The following is a 14,744-nucleotide window of genomic DNA, read 5'->3' as shown; positions in this document are numbered from 1 at the left end:
TCTCGGTTTTCACTGGGTTTTTCTTTTTTTTCGTGTGGTTTTTAATTTATTTTATGATTATTTTGTTTTTTGTCTCTTTCTGGGTTTTCATTTTTCTTTCTTTGGTTTTCATCTGTTTTATTTGTTTGTTTTTTGGATTTCATTGGTTTTCTTGATTTTTCTTTGTTTCTTTGTCATCTGTTGTTTGGCTGAGGTGAGAAAGGTTTTTTTTTCACGAGGGTCATGTGTCATATGTTGTTTGGCTGAGGTGAGAAAGGGTTTTTTTGTGAGATGGTGATAAGGCTTTTTTTTTCTTTTTTTCCTTGATGGAGAAACAAGCACACACCTTCATCTCAGGTGGCACACAATCACGCCCTCAACCACTAGTTTCCATTCAAGGAAGGGGGGAGGATGGTGCGGCCCTATGTGCCGCCGGTACTGATCTTGTTAACAAGGTCAGCCAAGGAAGAAATGAGATGTATGATGTGTCTGCATTGGGTCAACCAGTCGGGATGATGAGCACGTCGGATTGTTCAATATCGACGCGGAGACAAGAAAATAATGTCCACAAAATCAGCTACAAGGTGTCCGCGTTACGTGAGAAGCTTGTAGCGGATGGGGGCCATGAAGGGTGGATAACACGAGGAGCACAATCTATGACCCAGTCAAGAATTGGTCTTGGTACAAGTCATCCACACGATACACGGCTTGGCTACATCATTAGGGAACATGCAGAATATAAAAGGAGCCGAAATTACCATGGTTTTGTGGTTTGTGCGTACGTTTGCTACGGCCAAAAACATGTGTGTTTTTTTTTGAACGGTCACCGAGAGGGAGAGATTCCCCACCTGAATATATTGCTCAAAAAGTTGCCAAAGGCAAGAGTCACCCCTTAAGCTTTGGCTGATCCAGTTTATAAGGGAAACTGGATCAAAAACCTAAACAAGTTGACCCTGTTTATGAGAAAAACCAAGCCGAAAACCGTACAGGTAACACAGTTACAGAAGATGAGAAAGAAAGAAAAAATTAAAGACACCCGGGACATGTCACGACTCACGACCAGCTAGCAGACCGAAGGACCATCACCATAAGAGACACAAGTAGATGTGGGGTGCCATCCAGGGATCACAATACCAAGACTTTGCAAGCAACCTAACGCACCGCACCGGCGTGCGTACCAAGCCCCACGGCGCAACACAGGAGCATCCACAATCAACGAGTGCCACAGCTGGACACGAACCTTGACCGGGAGCTCCGCCACAGGAATTCGGAACGATTAGCAAGTTGGGGAGGCATCTTGCGTCGTCGTTGAGCAAAGATGAACCGAGACAACACCAAAAGTATGAAGCTCGCGCAACACAATGGCATCCATGGAAGAGTCTTGAGCATGCACAGCAACATGGACGACACACCAGACGATGGGCAGGGGCGGATGAAAGGCAGCGAAGGGCTCGGCGAAGACGAAACCCCGCAAAAAAAAAAACGTGTTGATTTCAGTCGACAGAGGCCTAGCGTACATGGTAAAAACTTCGAGACGTGCACGTCTTTGTTTTGAAAGCTAGAGGAGGAGAGCAGCTACTCTGAGCCCATCTACACCCGCGCATGACAGTAAGATCAAATCTTTCTTCGCGTAGACACTAGACATGCCTTCAGTCTATCCCTAGATGAGTGGTGCTTCAATTCTACTGTAAGAGTGAAAAGCGCACCTAACCATCAGTAAGTGACATGAACACTGCGACACTGCAACCCAACCATCGGTCTTGGTTTTACAGAGACGAGCACACAAAAGAGAAACTAACTAATGCACGCACCGGCTACATACATGCCACGACAGCCTACGGCAGGGCATGGCGCCTACATTTCTTTGATTTCTTCTTGCTTTTCTGCTTGTGCGCCTCTACATTTTCTGGGGTCGACAGGCCTCTGGCCTCGGGCGCATCTTCCTCGGCTGCTCCTGTCCCCGGTTCGCTGCCGGAGCATCCGTCAGTGTGCGATTGGACCGCAACATCTGCAGCAGCTGCGTTCCTTCTATCTTCTTCCATGGACGCTTTTTCAGAACGCAGAACGCTGATGATCTTCTTCAGCTTCTTCCCGCCATCCTTCCAGGTCGAATAGAGGTCCTTGGCAGTCACACAAGCTCTCTTCTCGGCACTGTGAGTGGCAAAACAGTTCAGATGGGAAGAATAACAATTTGCAAAAAATACTGCCAAGCTGTAGGATTTGTTGTATCAAAGTCAGTTCAGAATCATTCGTAAAAAAAAAGTCAGTTCACTGAACGATTGCATTTATCTATGAACTTCCGACATTCTAATACATGTGCATACCTATCATCAGACTGTTTGTCGAAGTCGTTGCAGACTTGCCTGACCTCCAGTAACAAATCCACATCTATCTTTGTTGGGGGTCCTCTTTGAATCAGCCAGGAAAGGACACTTCTAAGGAATACAACAATAGTCCTTGCATCTTTCTGCGCATATAAATTGATTTCTTAATAAGTATAGAAAAACTGCTAGTGGTGAATTATCAGACCCAAAAAAAAAAGGAAACCTTACACCTTATGTACTCACCTGGCCTTGCTTGTTGGCTTGAAACGCCTCAAACTTCTCCCAAAATTCAGCATCCCTGATTTTGTTACCACCACGGTTCCTTTCATGTGGCAGCATGCGCAGACCTTTCCTCTGTATCTTTCCAAGAAAATTATTCTCTATACTTTCATCACAAAAAAGCGAATTCGCCGTCCGAGCAACATGATTAACCATGCAGTCCCAACTGCTAATTACGATAGCATTCAAGCCTCGACACGTCGCCTGGGCTCTGGGTGAACCAGCGACTAGCATGCGTTCTCCAATTACTTCAAGCGCATCAGCAAACAGCCTTCTGAATTTTCCAAGTTGCCGAGACCTTATTTGCAAAGCACCTAGAATCTTCTGCGAGAATTCCAAAGGCAAATCCTCGAAGACTCTGTGCGTCTCAAGGAAACGAGTGGCCTCATAGCAATCCCCCACTTTAAGATTTAAAGGCACAAGATAAAGTGCGACAACTAATCTCAGAAGGACTGGAATGTGTGAAGTACTTGAAGTCTTCTGGACCCACTCTTGGATCATATGTTTCTTTGTCAAGAGACTCCTGGCCGACTCAAATATGAAACGCCCCACTGATATTGACATTTTCTCTAGTTCCCGATCTGGCGTAGACATCAAACAACTCTGAAAGTAAAGGCTGCAGTTTTTGCGCATTACCATCTTGAGAAAAATAGATTCTGTGGAGAACATGCAACCATGAAGTACAAAACATGATGAAGCAAAATAACCAAGACACTATGAGATCCACACAGCACATTGGGGATATGTAATCCGGTTCGGCTCTCCAGTTTGCGTTCAAGGTAAACTTGAAGGTGGACTCAAGAGCAAGCTTTAGGTTCAGGAGCAAGGAATATCTGCCATCAAGACCACTAGGGTGTTGACTTTCTATGTGTTCGAAAAAATCATAACGACTGTGGTGAACAAATATATCCAAAGATTGAAAAAAATTTGTCCACTCAGATTCGCTGTCCAGGTACTGCATAAGTCTTGAAGTCAGCATGGCACCCCAAGGTACTACGTGTAGCAGAAGTATGGCCATTCTCCCAAGTTGCCCATGTGTCAGTTTCTTATTTGACGGCCTGAGATGTGCATCAAGGGAATCAACAATCAGACCATATGCAGCTGGCGAGTAAAGTAGACCAATGTTCGACTCATCAACTGAAGCTTCCTCCCACAACTGCTCTAGGAACTGGAGCCCTAAACTGAATAGTTTTCGTTTAGAGCACATGCAGAGACATTTGGTATAACATTTAGCTTTGAAGTACGCTTCGGCTGCTTCTGACCAGCATTCAGTCATAGCAAAACAGTCACCAGCATCCTCAAGCCTTGAAGTGCTGCAATTTTGCATATACATCATTCCTATGGCAACGCAAGGAAACAATGTTTCATCAGATAGAGTTGGATGGAATGTGAAGTAATGACTATCCATATGAAAGATGAGATTTAGCATGAATTTCAACAGTACACTAAAGTAATGCAGGTGCGGCAGCGAGACTTTTAACCATGTCACTCCATCTTGAAACCATATGGAAGCTTCAGCCTTGATCATCTCGATCAGGCGAAGTGAAGTTTTAAAATCTGAAGATCTTACTTTTTAGGTTACTCTCTTGGGAGCAATTTGCCATTTTTCAATGTTAAGGAATGACGGCACTATAGAAGTATCGATACTACTCAAAAATTATGGAGTCCACATACCTGCTCTTTTGTAGTCGTGTAACTTGATATAGCAACTGGCAGCTTTCTCGTGCATGCCAATAGATTCATAAATCTCTGCCGCTTTTTGCAATGAAGCCTGGCCCAGCTCCAAATTCTTAGGCATGACACTGTCTGCAGTTGCTACAAGTCCGCCAGCTCTTGCCCACTTCTCTCTGTATGCATCATTAGCCTTTTCGAAACACATTGTAGCCATCTCAAATTTCCCCTCATTGAATAATTATAAGAAAAAAAAGTGCACTTGTGACATGGAGTAGCAATTGCAGAAGAGATACAGTAACACTGCAAGTAGGTATATATGCATGTTCTCCAAAAAGCAGGTATGCATGTAAGTAGGTGTGCATAGATCAATTGTCAAATTGAAAACTTCACTGACTAGGTAACATCATTACATTGCATGCAAAAAACTAGTTTCCCCAAAAGCCTAGGCTGATGGGGAAATGATCTTTGAATTCAAGACCTGTTGGCCCTAATACCAGATTGAATTGCATGCACCAACCAGTTCACCCAAAAGCGTAAGCTTGACTGCGTGCAGTATATTTCAACAACATAATGCATACGAAGGGTCAACAGGGGCAGTCAAGCTTACACTTTCGTATTTCCACACCAAAAAAGTGTATATCACTAACCTTGGTGCCCCGTCGCCTCCAATCATCAGTGCTGCTTCCTGTCTTCATTGCTTCAATGAAGGAAGAATCAAGTAATCTTACTTCTACAAGACACAACTTGTTCCAGAAGTCAAACATTGGCCGACAGTAATCATCTGCCGTTTCACATATCCACAATCTTTGCCTAGTTCGTGTGATGGCAACATAAAGTTGCTTCAGCTCTGAACAGAGAAGACAGTGCTTGTTTCTGTCGAATTCCGGATGAGAGATCTCCTCAGGTGATGATAAAATATTTTTGTTTTTCATATAGCCATAGACAACTCTCCATTTGTTTCATAAAGGCGATGAACTGAAAATATTGTACAACAGCACATCCTACACAACATTTTTCCAAAAGAAGAGTTGAAACAACCCATCTGCAGATAAAAGAATTTGCAAAATGAACACAAATGGAGTGAGCGGGTAGGCCCATACCTGGAATTCATGACCTTTACATTCAACAATAGTCAAAACAAGGGCCTGTTTACCAACAAGATCAACAATTTGTTTTTTGGTAGCATCATCACGAACCAATATGACTTGCTCAGCACCAAACCCATGCAGGTTACCATGTTTACTTTTGTTTTCTCCAAATATATTCACAATTGCATTTTTATCGTTACCAGTCTCCAGCAGCACAGGAGGTTCTCCATATACAAGTCCAGTCTCTGGATTAAGCTTGTCAACACTTGATGGGAAAAAGAAGTACAAAAGGTCAATGATACTTTGGGCCATACGAAGAATCCCGGAATGTGTGCGAAAATTTTGAGTAAGTTGAAACATATCAGAGAGATGGCAGTGTTTTCCATGTTTATTTCCTTGATTACATGCTTCAGTTTCTGAGAGGAATGTGGTATAAAAAAGTGAGCGAATATCTTCAAATCTGAAATCAACCCCGCTTGCAATAGTCTCTGCAGTATCACCGGCAAAATGGAAGCCCTCCTCAAAATTCCTGCAGACGTACTTAAGAAGTGCTATTTGTGTCATGGTTAGATCCTGCACCTCATCCACGTAAACAAAATCCACCATGTCGCCATTGTAGCCCTCTAAAACTAGACTTTTGTGAAGGCTATTCACAAAATCAGACAAATCAAATTCTCTGGCAGTGCACTTCATGCTCTCATAATCAAGGAAAATATCATAAATCCTATCTCTCTTCTCACTGTTCAAGGATGAAAATCTTTTATCTGGGAGCATCACATAATCTGATCTTTCAAGTTTTCCTGTACTAGGCCTGCTTGCTTGATATCCGCCCTTTATATGAGAAATTATTTCAGTAAAGACAGTGGACGCATCAAGTTTCTTGGTCAGGTCTGCATTAAAATGAGGCCAGTAGGAAGCAGCAAATTTCTCATAAGTAACTTCCTTCAGTTCAATCAAAGTTTGCAATGCACGAGATTTTGAATACCCCCTCTCAGTGCTAGACCTCAGTTCACCATAAAAAATATCAAAAAACGATGTCTGGCATGTTCCATCAAGCATCATCAAGAACTTGCGATATGTTATAGCAAGGGGATAGTGCTCGCAAGGTAGATCACAAAAATTGTCTGGAATTTCTGTAGATTGTTCCATATCATCAATGATGTCATGCATATCGGTGCTAGGCTGATCAGGGGCATCACCAGAGACGAATCTGTAAAGGGTAAAATAACTTGAAATTGATATGAAGAACAGTGACAAAGAACCGGCTTGCAGGTGTATAGTTCCAAAAAGATGCATTGCAATAGATAAATTACATTAAACCTTTTGAAAGAACATGGGAAAGGGGCATTTTTTTAACAAAAAGACAAAGGATCATTTAAAGAGTGTGTGGTTCGAAGAGCACATTTCTTCGCTCCACTTTCAAATGGATAAATGAAAATAATTTTCCAAACTAGAAATGCATGTAAAAACAGTCACACGGAGCTCCAGATCCAACAGATTTACCTTTTAAGTCTGCAAATTTGATTCTTTACGGCCGAACATAACTTTGGGCTTACAGTGATAAAGACTTGTTTTACAAAACTTTCTTCCTTTGTGTTATTCAGTGTGATAATATTTTTTTCGCAAGCTCCAAGTAAACCAACTTCGTCCGCATTAAGACCCCGGGATGCAATCAATGACATTTGCTCTATTTGAAGTAGTTTCATTGACAATACGGTTGTTTTCCCAGTTCCTGACCTCCCAAGTATGAAACTAGTGTGAGGGAATCGGATTATCATGTCCTCTTCATCAGTCAGTTCGAAGGGAATATCAATTTCAGACCCATCGGTAGCTGTCAGCAAATGTTTTGCCACTCCAGATGATAAAGAGTAGAATTTCATCAGCAAGAAGCTTTCACTAACTTTCAAATTCTCCATAAGACATGATGTATCCATGCGATCATGATCTTCCTGGGAATCAACTGTGCAATCCTTATAGCGAATAATATTATGCTCAACATCCCAAATCGCAGGAACTTCCAGTTTCCTGTTATCCACAAAAAAAGGATGGGAGAAATAAGAAGAATATCAACATTTTGATCATCTGCAAGCATGAATATTTTTACTAGCAGTTCATCTGGAAACACCAAAAGTTAGAACAAAAATAAAAAGGATCTTGCACTACTACTTGGGTAAAATAAAAAAATAAACCCATACCCATCTGTCTGCACTCTTCGGCAGTGATCCAGGTAATCATCTGTGTACATGGAAAACATGTTTTCGAGGCGTTGAACAGTTCTTGCAACATGCTTGTGGGGTAGTAGGTCCCAAATTCTTATTATCTGGAAAACCATTCTTTCATTTTTCTCCATGTCAATATTCCAAACAAGATAAAAATCCCTGACTTTGTATACTTTTGCAAGCTGGAAAGTATCACATATATCAATGTTCTTAAATGTTGTCCTCCAACCACCACCAAGTTTAACAAGTTTCTGCAGTACTTCCCTCTTGAGCTGCGGTGATTTTAGTCCGATGAAAGATTTTCTAAATCCGTCGCTAAGAACAACCTGTCAAATTGGGGAAATACATAACACAGAACTTGAGTAGACATGCATTCAAGAAAAATCAAAAGATTTTTTTAATAAGTAGGTAATTCACCAGATGGTATGTACTGTATATGAATTTAAGCCTAGCATTATCATGTGGGGCCATCATTACTAACATAGCAGCAAGCCATGGGAGGAGGGGACATCTTCAGCTAAGACTTGCAGGTATGCCAAGTTATCCAAAATCACTTTCTTCTCGAATTAGTTCACTTGTTTCCAAAGACACAAGGTAGATAAGATTGGAATTAAGGCATCTTTGATTCATAGAAATTTAACAATACAGGAACAGGAAGAATTTGAGTGTCATGCCTTGTTGATTCCAACAAGATAGAATCACGAGAAAATGATTCAAAGAATGTTTGATGCACCATAGGGATGGAAACTTTCCAATGAAATGTAGTGCAAAAGAAACCCTAGGGAAAATGCCTACAGATTGTAATCCTAGTATCCTATAAATAAAAAACATACACATAGCAAAAATTCAATATGAATACAATCCTCCAAATTCCTATGAAAATCCTTTGAATCAAAGAGGCCCTGATTTTATTAGCTCCACCCCCCATATAATGGAACTTGGCACATGATACTTGGCTCTCTTTTTTATATATGGAAAAAGGCATTTCATCTCAGCTTTATGTTGATACAGCTTAAACAAGAAATGACCAAGAAAAGGAATTTAATCCCCACCATGGCCTAGGCATTTTACAACCTTACACTGCCTCGACCACACATGACTCATGATTACAACGTCATCGAGGCTGCGCTCCCTTGGAACTTTACAATGCCTCGACCATACATCACCCATGATTACCCTAGCCCTTAGCTCATGACAAGGGTACAAATTAAAATAAGGAACTTTCATAACAGAAACAATGTTCAACTGACAACGACACCCACAGAATCTGGTTTGGTGCTTACGTGGCACCACACAATCTGGTTTTGTGCTGACGCAGGGCCAAACTATCTGGTGCTTGGGCGGCACGGTCAGGTCTGTCACTCACTCCAGCCAGGTCAACATGCCATGGCAAAAGTTGTTGATGTGACATATTACTTGGCTAAAACCACTTACCTAGGGACAAAAACTGCAGCAAACATAGTTGAAGGGACTGGAAGTAGAATCTGGCAACAGTTGAAGAACTACAAGTACGCTTTATTCAGGTATACAAAATCATAATAGTGTGACATATAGCATTGCACAAAATAGCACATGTTATGGTGTAACTGTAAAGGAACCACATAATTGACAAAGCATGCTGCAAAATCTTGAGCACAAACCTCTCAATACCCAATTACAGAATAAACAGCCTAGCAAATTAAAATAAACCATATACATGATCCCAGAAAGTATGAGACATATCTAGGTAGTTCATGACCGCACACGAAAAGCACAAACTCCACAACATATCAATTCAACACTGAAGTCACTCCCTAAAAAAAATCAACACTAAAGTCCCTGACAATAAACGTCAACTCACCAGATATATAAACATCATATATGTAATTTGAATTTCAGGAAATTAAGTGCAGTGCACATAAATAACAGAACCAATAAAAGGAACTTGTGAAAACATGGTTTAAGTTAAACTCACTAAGCATCACTTTTGTGCTTACCTTCCATCTAGTATTGCTGAAAATTGCTGAGTCAGCATTGAGAAGATCGTCAAGTTCATCAAGCTCTTGCTTTACGTGCAATATCAATTTGCACATGGTTGCGTCATTATTGGCATTAATAATGCAGTTATGGCTTCTCGCATCATGAACAAGGTTTTTCCAGACAGTCCCACTTTTATATAATGTAGTAGCATTCCCAACAATCCAAAGGCAGTGCCTACATCAAATAAAGCAGCCACCTGATTTATATATACTAGTAATACACAATAAACAATAACAAACCAAAGAACTGGTGTGCACCTTGCTCTAGTAAGAGCAACATTTGTTCTTCGGTTATCAGCAAGAAATCCAAGACCTCCACTCTCATTGGACCTGACAGTTGATAGTATGATTATATCGTCCTCTTCGCCTTGGAAACCATCAATGGACTTGACCCTCACATGAAATCCATCACATGTTTCGTATTTGTCGCCGAGTCTATCTTTAATTACACCAACTTGACAGCTATATGGAGAGACCACACCGACACTGATCCCTTGGCCTGACCCTTTCCAGGCTACACAAAAGAATAAGCTGGTATGTTACTGATATTTAGGAATCAATGTTTTCGCTAAACTAGTGAGGAAATTTCTAAAGCAAGCTTAAATTGGTTCTGTATAAGCCAACAATTGACTTGACAGTATCTACTTCCACTATCTAAGTCCATGTCTATCAGCCACTTAATTTCATATAGAAAATCAGATTATGAACTAGCAGAGTGCTCAAGGCAGGATGATACAGTTAAAGGAAGGATAGGTTCAGCATAGACATACATTTAAAGATGTTTTCGATAAGATACAAAACAACAGCAACTTCAGCCATGTTTCTCCAACTGTTTTCAGTGCCATCTTTGTCTTCCCTTCCATCAGTGACATTTATAAAAGTGTAGCTGCCAAAAGGGAGGCTTGTGTAATCCTTATTATAGGAAGGAGACAAGACATTTGGACCATCTAAAATCTTCCTCTCATAAAACTGAGCAATTGGAAATGAGCTGATACAAGTATCCATTCGGTACTGTATATTCAGCAAATGCTTTTCGAAATTCAGCATAACCAATCTCTCAAAAAGACTTGTTCCGAATCCAGCTTCTTTGCATATCTAGAGGTAAACAATAAAATACAGAATTAATAATAGTATTAAAACAGATCAACAGAAACGGAGTTAAAAGTTAAGACATAGCCTTCACAAATTCAAATGAAAAAATAGTATAAGCATTTTAGCACAGAAGCTTATGTTGCGGATACATGCACCAGTGACTAAGAAATAAAATTATATGACACAGTAAGGGTCAAAACCTTACCTGGCTTTTAACCATTGCATTCAGCTGGCAGTCATCTCCTAGCAAAACAACATGTTTCAACTGATGCAGACGTAGTGGGATTACCAATTCACATTCTCGCACTTGTGAAACCTCATCGACAATTAAGACATCGAGGGGTTCAATCTCCATATGATGCAAGCGATAAGAACTAGAGGTAGTACAGAAAAGAAGCACAGCATTACGCATGCAGTAGCGCTGGAGCCAGTTTTTGCCTACTCCAATAGGTAAATTAAGCGAGTGTTGAAGATCCTTCAGCAATTTAAGGCATGTGGACCTTATTCCATCCAGTTCCTTCTCAGTAAAAGATGTAGGCTGCACACAAACTGAGTTGTCGCTTAAGAGACAACTTCTTAAGCTCTTGCCGGTTAAATCAACACCACACAGAAGGGCGTCAAATTTTTCTAGCATATTGAACAATGTGGATATATTGCTGATATTATCATGGGAAAAGCACCTTCCAGGGAGGTGAATCAACAATTTATTTATACAACTTCTAAGAGCTATTGCTGTCGCACTGAATTGCTCCTTTAGGAAGTCCAGATTGCACACAGGATCACTACTTCCATCATCCTGAAGAAGCCTATCATACTGAGAACCACAGTCTTCAAAAAAAGATATCATTGAAGCTAGTTTGCAGCTCCATCCAGACGATGATGAAAAGCACTCAACAAGTTCACTCACACGAAAATCCAAGAAAACTTCCTGAAGATCTCCAGTTATGTCCATTTTATACTTGTTCCCAAATAGCAAGACATCTCCAAGGGAAAAGGGTAGACCATTTTCGTCGACGTTGTTGAATTCCTTCAAGTTTTGAAGGAAACATGTGCAAACCCCAATTACAGCAACATTTGTGGGAGCACATGTTAGAGTTCTGCATTTCATAGAAGCCAAAGCCCACAGTAAAGCACTAACAGTGTGGGTCTTTCCAGTACCTGGTGGACCCTGTATAAGCTTCATGAGGTTCATATGCCTACATCTTACAGCTGAGATGACAGATTCAATAGCATCCATTTGCGATCTATTAAGATTCATTGGTAGCAGTTGCTCTGTGAAACAAGCCAAATGTTCCCCATCATGTTTAGCACAGATATGACAGACATCACCACCCTAGGAAAGAGCCAACAAAGAAGACCTCACAAAAGTTAGATATTCATGGTAAAAGAATAGTAAGAGCATCTCTAGTGGATGGTGTATATGGAGGTGGATGCTAAATATACACGATCAAAATCAAAAAATGTTTCCCAGTAGATCGTGTATCAGGTCGTGTACCTATACACGTCGCTCCCACGAGCATACCTGGCGTGGGACTAAACACGACCGAACCACGCTCGTGGGCTCGCGAACAGAAGGGGAAAAAAGAGAAAAAAGCCTCCCGCTCCCGCTCCCGTTCCTCTCCGGCCGCCTCCCCAAGGTCGCCGTCGCCCCTCTCCGGCCGCCGCCCAAGGTCGCCGTCGCGTCTCCTCTCCGGCCGCCGCCCAAGGTAACCATTTTTTCCTTTCTCGCGAGCGGGAGCAGAGGGGCGGCGGCCGCACGCGCGGTGGGGGGGAGGGGGGAGATGCAGGGCGGCGGAGCGGTGGGGGGGAGGGGGGAGATGCAGGGGCGGTGGCCGGGCGCGCCTGTCTGCTGGGGCGGCGGGACGAGCGGCGCCGCTCCCCGCCACCGACGCCGATCTGGAACGCTTGGCGCCAGAACCGCCCACCGGCGCACCGCCACGGCCTCTGGGCGCGGCGGCGGGGATCTTGGCCTGCTTCCTGACGAAGCCGCGCTGGAAGCGCCACGGCGTGAGCGCCTTGTACCTCCGCCCGCTGGTCGCCCTGGGCGGCACCGCCGCCTCCCCGGTCTCCATCTCGCGCCGCGGCCGCCCTCCCGTCGCCACACGCGTCTTCTCGGACGACGCCCCTGCGTTCGGAGGAAACAAATCGCGCCAGGTCTCCGCACGGATCGAACGGAAGGTGCGACAGAGGGGGAGAGAGAAAGATTGGGTGGGTGGAGGAGACGGAGCGTACCTGATTGAGGGGCCGGCGGCGGCGGCGGCGGTGGAGGAGGTGGGTAGGGCGCGCGCGCTCGCCTCGGGGTTTCGCGGTGGATTTGGCGCGGCGCGAGGCTTCCCCTGATGGATTTGCTGCAATGTTGTTCATCTGTTCGCTTGTTCTTGCTAGTCGGTGCACCAAACTGAAATTACTGAAGTATATGTGAAAATCGAATAATCTGAAGAAAAAAAAGGACTGTAAAGTAGCAGCAACAGAGTGTTCATATCCAGATGGAGGATATGCTATGTCGATTTCAAGCCATGGCTAGAGTCCCCAGTTCACAGAAAAAAAAAGGACTGTAAAGTAGCAGCAACAGATTGTTCATATCCAGATGAAGATGACGAAGAACTCATGTCCAAAGTGGATGTGTTCATTGTGTTGCGTGAGAGACGATAGAGAAATCTAGGTGAGAAGAGAAGTCACAGATAGAAGTGCTAGAAGAGAGATGGTAGGGGTGGTTTATATAGACTAGAAATACGACCGTTGAAATATAGCCGTTTGAAAATATAGCCGTTGGAAATATAGCCGTTGGAATATACACGTCCAAATTTACACGTTTCACTGAAAAACTGAGAGGTGTATATTTTAGCAAGGTGTATATGGACGTGTATATGGAGATATACACGTCCAAATTTACACCATCCACTAGAGATGCTCTAAGTAAAACTAAAAGGCAACTGTGCATGTCCTATTACCGAATTTGTGGGGGCTAAGAGATTCTCGATCACTGTGAAATTGTTATTCATGTGCTTGTCAAAGCTCAGTGCTTTCCATATCCACATATTTGTTATGATATTACCGAGAAATATTGCATATCTGAGTTTCTGTAAGTCTTCTTCCAAACCAACATCTTTTGCGACCTTAATTTTGAAACGCTTCTGCCACTCATCATCATCATCCATACAAACATCAGTAACCATTGCCAAGTAATACGTCACGCCGTAGCGGTTGAAGTCCCCCGCACCTTCAGGTTTCATGCTAGACAAAATAAATACGTCACCATTCCTTACGGTATGAGCCTCCGTAGAATAAACAGCCCCATAATCCCAAAAGTCCACATCCATATAGTACACTTCCGGTTTCTCCGTTACCTCCATAGAGATTATTTTCGAAGAGGGTCCTTCCATGATGAGTTCAAGGCATGAGCACAGATGTGACCTTGTCTCTTCAATCAAAGGTGTGCGATACGATTTGAGATAGTGATCAAGTGACGTGAAGCTGCAAGGAATAGCCTCAACCTACATAAAGATAGTAAATGGGAATGTGATTAAAGATAGCAAAAATCTAGAATGTGGCAGAATGAACACACAAATGGTATGCGGGTATGCTACCAGATCAACTATGTGGTCAAATTTCATCTTCTACGAAACCGAGCAAGCAAATACAGTGCTGAGGCTCTTGGCAACCATGACATGTTTCTAGGAACTTCAGACTAAATTAATACAACTAAATGGCATCATAATATTAATTACAGAGCTAACATCCCCTGACAGTCTTGTAGAACTTGGTATCTCATATATAATGAGGTATCTACAGTATTCTGAAATGCCGCTATATCATTGGAAAGAAAATTTGGTGTATCATTTGTGTCAGCATATCTATCTGTGGTTTTAACTTCCAGTGAGATTTCAATGAAAATCACTGAATTTCATTAAGTTCAGCAGTCACTGAAATATTTACCTTTCAGCCAAAAAAAATCAGCAATTTCAGTACTACACATGAATTCAAATATTCTTCAAAAATAATTTAACAAAATTCAAATATTTAACTGACTTCAAGTGAACATTTCGGCCTTTTGGCCGAAACGTAAACCGA

The 14,744-nt window shown here is 42.3% G+C and overlaps 1 pseudogene; it reads right to left on the bottom strand.

Annotated features, from left to right (window-relative positions):
- Window positions 1-1,582: 1,582 nt before the first annotated feature.
- LOC123166873 (uncharacterized) lies at window positions 1,583-13,342 on the bottom strand (annotated as a pseudogene).
- Window positions 13,343-14,744: the final 1,402 nt, after the last annotated feature.

Source organism: Triticum aestivum, chromosome 7D (assembly GCF_018294505.1).
Source record: "Triticum aestivum cultivar Chinese Spring chromosome 7D, IWGSC CS RefSeq v2.1, whole genome shotgun sequence".
NCBI lineage: Eukaryota > Viridiplantae > Streptophyta > Magnoliopsida > Poales > Poaceae > Triticum > Triticum aestivum.
Note: the sequence above shows the minus strand (reverse complement) of the source record. Positions and strands in the feature narration are given on the sequence as shown.